Source organism: Coffea eugenioides, chromosome 6 (assembly GCF_003713205.1).
Source record: "Coffea eugenioides isolate CCC68of chromosome 6, Ceug_1.0, whole genome shotgun sequence".
Classification (NCBI taxonomy): domain Eukaryota; kingdom Viridiplantae; phylum Streptophyta; class Magnoliopsida; order Gentianales; family Rubiaceae; genus Coffea; species Coffea eugenioides.
The window spans coordinates 42,823,845-42,833,342 of NC_040040.1; the positions used below are offsets into that span (position 1 = coordinate 42,823,845).

The window sequence follows — 9,498 nt, forward strand, 5'->3', positions numbered from 1 at the left end:
CATATTTGATGAAATTTCTTCTCTTTATTGGATTTTATAAGTTAAGTGATAAATATGGTCAATAATTGCAATACTCTTCTCATGATTATGCTTTCGAGGGAATGTTATTATCTTTACTTTAAAAAAAATGAAAAAAAAATGAAGAAACAAAAGAAAAAGACAAAAATAGAATAAGATTTGTTCTACTCCAATGATTCTTGTACTTAGTAACCGGGAGTCTTCATCTACAAATGTCGACTTTCGCGTAAAACGGTACTTGAATTAAGAGTATGCAAAGCAACTTGAGTATGTGAAGTGTTGAGTAACCGGTGATCTTCATCTAAAAATGTCGATCCTCGCGTAAAAAGATACTTTCACAACTTAAGTAATATTTAGCTACGTTATATGAATAAATATCTGTTTAAGTAGAATAAAAAGATGATCATGAGTTTAGAAAGCATTTTATTGACCATATGAGTTACTTACTTGTAAGATTGGGTAAGGATGAAAAAATTGATTTGAATTTGTTATAATGACGGTATAATTGGCTCTCCTTTACTTGATATTATGAGTACTTGAACTTAATTGAATAATTGCATAATTGTTATTTACTTTGTTTTGAGGAAATGAAGTTGAAATGCTACATATGTTTATTTTCAAATTTTGGATCATTGTTGTTTTGTATTTCTTATTGCTTGAGGACAAGCAATGGTTCAAGTGTGGGGGTATTTGATAAGAATATATTTTACGTATTTTTTAGTGTGTTTTATTAGTTAATTTTGGTTTAATTATTTAGTTTTATAAGTAAAATAACTAAGGTTTTGGTAAAATTTTGACAGAGTCTCCCCTTAAAAGTGGACTAAAACTCCCTGCCAGCAACCACAAGAAACACCATTTAAGCACAAGAATTATATCAAACACAACTAAAACCACAAGTATCATACATATTTCTCCCCCCACACTTAAATTACACATTGTCCTCAATGTGTAGGGAAGAAATGAAACAAAAGAAGAAAAGAAAAGAAAGAAGTACTCCCCAAGTCAATGGCTGAGATCCTTATCAGCCACTAATCACGAACCACTGTCAAAATACAAGTACCTACCACATAGAAAACAGAAAAATAAAATGAAGTTAAATATCTTAAGTTCCACAAGTTAAGATAATTAGGCAAGCAAGTTCATCAACTAAAGATAGCTTCTGCAGTGTGCCAAGTCAGTCATCCCCCTCGGCATCATCGTCATCATCTGCATCACGATTGGGTGGTGGATGAATGCCCAAATGATCTTCAATTCGGCTTAGACGATTCCTAACGTCAGCGAACTGGAATGCAAAGTCCTCCATATGGTCAAAAAGTCGCTGCCAATTAGTTTGTGGTGGAGGAGGAGGTGGTGCTGCAGTAGAAGGTCCAGCTTCATCCCGACCATGTCTAGCCTTTTGTCTCTGCTCCTGAACAGGGCGTGGAATGTCTCCCGTGCCACAATACCAAGGCGGCGAAGAGTAGTGATAGTCATCTCAGCACGTGGTGGAACATACTCCCGCCGCATGCCTTCCAAGGGAACCTCAAAACGGGGGAAGATGAAAGTCAGTAGACGAGGAAATGAAAGTTTGAAGGAAGTTGTCTTACGCCTCGCCGTAGACCTAATGTGGCTGATGATGATGTTAGGCAATGAAATCCGAGCATATGGAGATGTCCGGTTATGGAACATGTAATCCAAGAAGTAGATATCGCTCTTGCGGACCTCCGTGTGCCCCGTCTTCTTTGGGATGACATTGTGAGCCATCATGTAAATGATAAGACGATGACGAGGTTCGAATACATTCGCCAATATAGTCTCCTTTCTGGTAGAGCGAAAAGGTTGGTACTCGAGACCAAACCTAGCCATGGCCAATGAGGGATCCCACCTCCTATTCGGGGGAACAAACTCCTTCTTCAAGTCTACTGGACGTCCGTCATCCATACACCCCAAAATAGCAGCCAAATCTTGCCGTGATAAGGTGATTCGTCTTCCACGCACCCAGGACTCAACTATTTCTCCACTATGGCGCGCCTTACTTTCAATGTTGGCGTAAAACTCGCGCACCAAGTCTGGGTAGTAATGGTTTGGAAGGGTGAGAATCGGAGCCCATCCTAGCTGAGCAAAAGCTTCTGAGATGTTGTACATCATCTCAACTGGTGGACTGACGTGCATCTCAAACAAAAACTCTAAATTAGCACGCGCCTCATGCCACTCCTGATTCCTGCGAGTGTTGAACCTAGCACTGTCAAATACCGATTTTTCCGCTCCACGGGAGGTGCCCTCACCAGGTCGACGGTTAACTGGTGGAGGAGAAGGTGAATTCTCCTCTTCAGTCACCTCCATCTCTTCATTAACCTCCCTCTCCTCACTACTAGAGGATGAAAGTACCGCTCTTCTTCCCCTTGGCATAGTACCTAAAAAATATTTCAATTATCCACATGTACTACAACTCATTATGTAGCAACAAAAATTCAGCATTAATCCAAATAACCTCAAATACAATTGCTCAAGTTCTAATCATTCAATGATCGTACAAGACATATTTTCTGCCTAAAGTTGCCCAAAATCACCAAATTACACAAGATATGTATCAATTATAATTTAATTAGTGAAAATAGGAACAATTATGATTATAACTATTTAGAATTAACAATAATAATATGCTTTTAGCTATAATCATGTTTAGGCAAAAATTAAACTAATTAACTCACCAAATCAACCAAATTACTCACTATACACAATGCACATGCTTAAACATCATCAACTAACCATTTTTAACCATAATTTAACATCACCAATGGCTCAAAAACATCCTAGTTCCTTTTTCCAATTTCATCTAAATATAGCAATTGTGAATTTTAAAGTACTTGAAAACCAATAAATTGCTACATTTAAACATTTAAACATGCTTAAACAATCATAATAATCATGAATAAAATCAAAAATAGCCATGAACCTCATCAAATTTTCGAAATTAAAAGATGTCAGATAGCTCAGGATAAAAAATATGAACTTCTAAAATCAAAAGATTTGATGAAGAAACTTACCTCAATCACGTAGAAGGATGTTTGGTGATGCTAAAAATGTCAAAAGCCCTATGAAACAACCTCCAATTGACCTCCAATTGAAGAAATTAGAGTTTAAGAACCCTAACCTTCAATCCCTCAAAAACCTGATTTTAGGTGTTTTTCTTGGATTTTAATCGGTTAAAAAGGGTATATGAAGCTCAAAAGGTGTTGGGGTGATGATTTCTAGCAAGATTATGGAGTAAAAATGAAGATTTGTGAGTTGGGTAGAAGAGAAGAAGAAAAACGCGCCTGAAAAATTAAGAAGAGAGGAAAAAAATGAAGCTGAAATCGCGTTTCTGAAGGCTATATTCAGACACAGAAAACGCGACTAAAAACGCGCCTTCAACTCGCGTTTTTAAAGTCGCGTTTCCTGCACAAATCTTGCAGGACTGAAAACGCGGTTACGTATGAAAACGCGACTTAAAGTCGCGTTTATCTGTGTCACGTTTTCCAGTTTTGCTCAGGCGAGAAAACGCGACTTCCTCCAAAACGCGACTTCAAGTCGCGTTTTAAAGGCGCGTTTTCTGTTCTGCAGGCGCAGAATTGAAAACGCGATTCTGAGAAACGCGACTTGTAGTCGCGTTTTCTTGGAAAACGCGTTTTCTGCTTCGATTTTTTAGCAGAATTTCAACTTTTGAAAAATTATAAAAGGTACCCCAATGACTCAAAATGCATCATAGATCATTTGTTTGCCAATTTTAATGACTGGAACAAATGTAAAACATTAAAAACATGCATTTTACCCCTTTATAATGAATCAAAAACACTTTTAACGCAAATCGAGGGGTTGAGTTGTTTGATCAAAGTTCGCCTTTTTTGTACTCAATTGGTCATCCTTGCCTTCAATTGCCAACCCTACATTACAAAAACAACAATTTAGCTAAAACATTGATTCAAACCACAAAATCACACCAAGTTAACAAATATAACCTAAATATTGGGTTGCCTCCCAATTAGCGCTTTTGTTTATAGTCGTTGGCTCGACTGAAAAAGTTGAATCACTTTAGAGCATTAGAGAGCGATTTTCTCCCCATGGGTCGAAACTCCCGAACCAATCCACCATGTGGTGAACCATGCATTGATCTTCATAGTCCAATTTCCTCAAATGCCAAGGAGGAATATTAGACTTGTCATAGAGAGGCTCAACTTCACCTTGGAGTGGATTTTGCTTGTCTTTTCTGAATTGGCTCAACTTTTCACCATTTTCTTCATGGAATGGCGAATTTATTAAGCCAACGTCCATCCTTATCTTCTCCTCCTTTGTTCCTACACCATGAAAGTTAGTACCAAGGACATTTATAAATTTAACTTCTTCGGTCCTTTCTTGGTTAACCTTTTCATCATATGGCATATTAGAAACAAGAGCAGTAGGCTCTATATTCCCTTCTTTATTATCCAAATTGAATTCCAATTCCTCACCATTAACCCGTAATATAAGCTTACCTTTTTCTACATCAATCATAGTTCGTGCAGTGGCTAAAAACGGTCGTCCTAGAATAATTGGCATTCTCACATCTTCTTCAATATCTAAGACAACAAAATCCACAGGTATTATAGATTATCTTACCTTTATGAGCACATTTTCCAAAATACCCATGGGACGTGTGATTGACCGATCCGCCAATTGCAATGTAATATTGGTAGCTTTTAGCTCTTGAAGTCCCAATCTCCGGGCAACCGATAACGGCATAAGTGACACACTTGCACCTAAATCACATAAAGCATTAGAAAAATGCAATTGACCAATAGTGCAAGGAATAGAAAAACTTCCCGGATCTTTCAATTTAGGAGGGAGTTTATTCTTAATCAATGCACTACACTCTTCCGTTAATGCTATCATCTCATTATCTACAATTTTTCTCTTCTTTGACATGATGTCTTTCAAGAAACGTGCATAAGAGGGAATCTGTGTTATAGCATCAATGAAAGGAATGTTAATGTGTAATTGTTTAAACATTTTGAAGAACTTTTCAAACTCCCGATCCTGTCCATCTTTCTTCAACCTGTGAGGAAAAGGTATCACATTAGAATTTAATTTGGGATGAAGTGCATCAATATCAATGATAACATGATCATTTTGACTTTCTTGCTCCCCTTCAATTGCTTGCTTCTTGTCTTTTTCACCACCTGAATTTTCAAAATCGAATCCCTCAACCGTTTTACCGCTTCTAAGAATGATTGCATTGACATGCTCTCTCGGATTCACTTCGGTTTTACTTGGTAATTCACCAGGGTTTTTATTGTTGATCACATTAGCAATTTGACCAATTTGAACCTCCAAGTTTCTGTACATCCCAGCTAATTGGTCCAACCGCCCCTCAACTCGCTCGAATCTATCCGAAGTCACCTTAACAAGTTTTTCCACCGCGATCTCCCAACTTGGTTTAGTTTCAGCCTGTGGTTGCCTTGGTTGAAATCCCGGCGGATTGGTTGGCCTTTGTTGATTGCCTTGATCTTTCCATCCAAAGTTTGGATGATTTCTCTACCCCGGATTGTAAGTATTCGAGTAGGGATTATTTGGAGCATTTCGGTTGTAATTATTGACAAATTGTACTTGCTCAGAATCAACACACTCATTAATATCATGTTCACCTCCACAGAAAGAGCAACAAGCTACGTGTGCATTAGATGAACTTGGACCAACTCCACCTTGTCTACTTAGCAATTTCATCACATTATTCATTTGAGCACTCAGCATATTGAGAGGGTTCATTTCTATCATACCTGCGTGACGTCTCGTATTACCTCTTTCATTGGCCCATTGGTAGTTATTTGCGGCCATTTCTTCTATCAAATTCTGAGCTTCTTGGGGTGATTTACCCATTAAAGCTCCACCTGCGGCTGCATCAATAATAGTTTTAGTGGAGAAAGATAAACCATTATAAAAGGTTTGTATAATCAGCCATTCGGGTAGTCCATGGTGTGGACATTTCCGTAACAAATCTCTAAACCTTTCCCATGCTTCATATAATGATTCTCCTTCCATTTGACTAAAACCAGTGATATCCATTCTTAGCTTAGCAGTCTTACCAGGTGGAAAATACTTATTCAAAAATGCCCTTGATAAATCATCCCATGTGGTAAAAGTGTTAGGAGCATGAGAGTGTAACCACATTTTTGCCTTATCTCTTAATGAAAATGGAAACAACCGTAACCTTATAGCATCATCACTAACTCCATTCATTTTAATTGTATCACATATTTCTAAGAATGTAGCTAAGTGTGAGTTAGGATCTTCTACAGCATTACCTCCAAATTGAGATTGTTGAACCATTTGGATAAGTGATGGTTTAATCTCAAAGTTGTTAGCATTTACCGTAGGCCTTGCTATGCTCGTTTGAGATCCTTGTGTTCCCGGTAGAGCAAAATCTCGTAGAACTCGCCTATTTGCTTCATTTTCAGCCATTTCTTCTTCAAATGGTAGTTCTATCAAAATTTCCTCTATCGGTTGCCAAATCTCTTGTTCCTCTTGCTGCTGTGTGTGCCTCCTTTGTCTACGTAGTGTCCTCTCAATTTCTGGATCGAAAGGTGCGACTTCTCGAGACTCCCGGTGCATACACTACAAACACAAATAAGGGATATTATGCAACTTCAATGGTAAAAAAACTGATTACAATATAAGATTAAATATAATCTAAAAAATAAAGCTGTCTAAATTAATAAAGATGATTAGGCTCTAATATTGCCGCTCCCCGGCAACGGCGCCAAAAACTTGACGGGTATTTTACATACATGCAAGCTAAAAAATACCGAATTACACCCGTTCACTGCAAGTATACAGATCAACTAGTAGTTTAGGGTATATATCGGGTCGATCCCACAGGGAAGAGTGAACAATTACCGGTATTATTAAAGTTTCTTTATTATTTAGACTATCAATTAATGATAAGAAATTTAACCTACTGCACTTATACAAGAAATTAACAAATAAAAGCTCCTTAGGTTGTGGTATCCCTAACTACTCATGCAAGTGTTATATTTGGATCATTGAATACTACATCTAGGCTAATTATGGTGTAATTTCCTTATGCATTTGAATCCTACTTTCGTAGTGAATCAATTATACTTATAACTAATCCATACATATTCTCATGGTTATGAAATTAGCTACAAGTTCATTTCTTCAATGAAATTACATGAAATGAATCACTCAAAATCACATAGGTGCACCTCTACCTTCGTGAGTGTACTCCCTATGTTTAGCACTTCTTGAACTAGTGTTAAATCTCAATTTTCATTGCAGAAATAACACCTTAGATAATCACAATTAATGGTACCAGATTAATCATGATTTAAAGAGCCAAAGTGCTAAATAATTTGCTCAAATCATAGCAGTCAAATAGCCAAATAATAAGCACTAACAATCATAGAAAGTTCAACCAAACCCAAGGCATAAACTTTAGAAACACATAATAGACATAAAATCCAGAACTTGTATATTAACTAAACTTGGAATCAAGTACAAAAGATAAAGATTTGGAAAGGAATGTAACCCATGTCACTTGAGCTCATCACCTTGCCTTCTTCATCTCCATCTTAATCCTAATCTAGATAATAAACAAGAATGGATGAACTATACTACTCTATACTAAGCTAAACTAATACTAAGAGAATGGAAAAGCTACATTTTTGCAGACTCCAAGCTTCTCTCGTCTAATTCTCTTTGGCTCCCAAATGTCTCTGCATATAAGCTACTCAAAGGCTCTCTTTTTCTAAGTCAAATTCCAACTTTTGATTTCCAAATCTAACTTTGTTAGGATAGTCAATAATCAATGCTTTTGACTTGAAAATAAGCCATCTTTATTGCCCTTTTGTCTTCTGAGGCATGTGCACCGAATTCTCTTGCAGATTGTAGCTGGAAAGTAGTTTGAACATAAGAGAATTGACTGAGCAAATTGCAGAATTGCGGCCAGAAAACGCGCCTACACAAAACGCGGTTACAAGTCACGTTTTGTGTACTCGCGTATTCACTTTGGCCTTTCTTCATCTGCGATTTTCTCTATCATAAAGGCCGAACTGGCTTTTGTGTAAAACACCAAAGTTGTAGCCCTTTGAGTAGTTTTCCAATGCTTCAAGAATCATCCAAATCTAAGCTTTGTAGCCTGAGATATGATCGAAATACTAAACACTGGTCAGAACTCTGTTTTCCACTTTGGACAGCTGAGTTGAATTTTGGTATTTCAACTTTTGGACTATGAAAACGGCTGAATTGGACTTTAATGTCTTCATACCAAATGTAGATATATCTCTTAGCTTCAAAATGGTACCAAGATCACCTTGATCCGATCTGTGTAGCTCCAGATATAGTCAAAATACGAAAATGTGTCTGAGTTGTCAAAGCTGACTTTTTCTTGATTCAAATTGCATTTTTCCTTTTACACTTCATATTTTATTTTCACCACTTTAATCCATCTTCAATCATCCAAATATCTTCTCAATGCACTTCATTTGATGATTGAATCATTAAACCTAGAAAATATGAAGTTTTTACCATAAAAATCCATAAAATGCAATGTTTAGCCACTTTAACATAAAATGTAGTTTTTTACCAAAACCTTAGTTATTTTACTTATAAAACTAAATAATTAAACCAAAATTAACTAATAAAACACACTAAAAAATACGTAAAATATATTCTTATCAATCGCACTCGGCTTAGTTGAGCTTGAAGGTCAATAATTGACTGAATGTTACTGTAAGTGTGCATGAATGTAAGCCGTATGTGTGCCTCGCCGCATCGGCTGAATTGGGTCCCAAAACCCTCTGTTCAACGGACTATTCGAACCAGCAAAGGGCTTGGTCGGGTAGGACGGTAGCTTTGGGTAAATGTTTCGGTATACTCGAGTATTACCATGAGGTTGGGAGATCATTGCACTGATTACTGAATGTAGGGGATTGTTTATTGTTTTGGAGGACATAAGGAGGTGAATTGGGAGAAAGTACAGTGATATTGAAATGAATGTGCAATGATATTGAAATGAATGTACAATGATAGTGAAATGAGTGTCTCTTGACACTGAAATGAATGCTCAATGACATTGAAGTGGCTCTAATGCGAGCACCGTATCCTTTTAAAAGTGATTGTACAGTGAAGTGTTTCCTCAATTATTTAATGAAAGTGATTGTACAGTGAAATGTGCACTACTTGCTTAATTGTACTGATTTAAGTGTTTATTAAATGCTACTTGTTCGGCAAACCTCACTGAGTTTTAGCTCAGCCCTTTAGTTTTGTTTTCCTTACAGGAGTTGGAAATTGAAAAGTGATTGGATGGAATTGGAAAGTTATTTTGGGAAGATCTATCACTGTGTGAATATGTTGTAGTTATGTTTTCTTTTGTAATTAGAGATGGTTGAATCTTTTGTTTTGAGTTGGTGTAATATTAAGAATGGATGTTTAGAACATATATTGTGTTTCTCTTATGGGATGAATTTA

At 36.8% G+C, this 9,498-nt stretch overlaps 1 non-coding gene across 1 annotated transcript; it reads left to right on the top strand.

The window, feature by feature from the left end:
• Window positions 1–5,977: 5,977 nt before the first annotated feature.
• LOC113776621 lies at window positions 5,978–6,084 on the top strand. The gene has a single exon (XR_003469110.1). It is a non-coding gene; the product is annotated as a small nucleolar RNA R71 (small nucleolar RNA).
• Window positions 6,085–9,498: the final 3,414 nt, after the last annotated feature.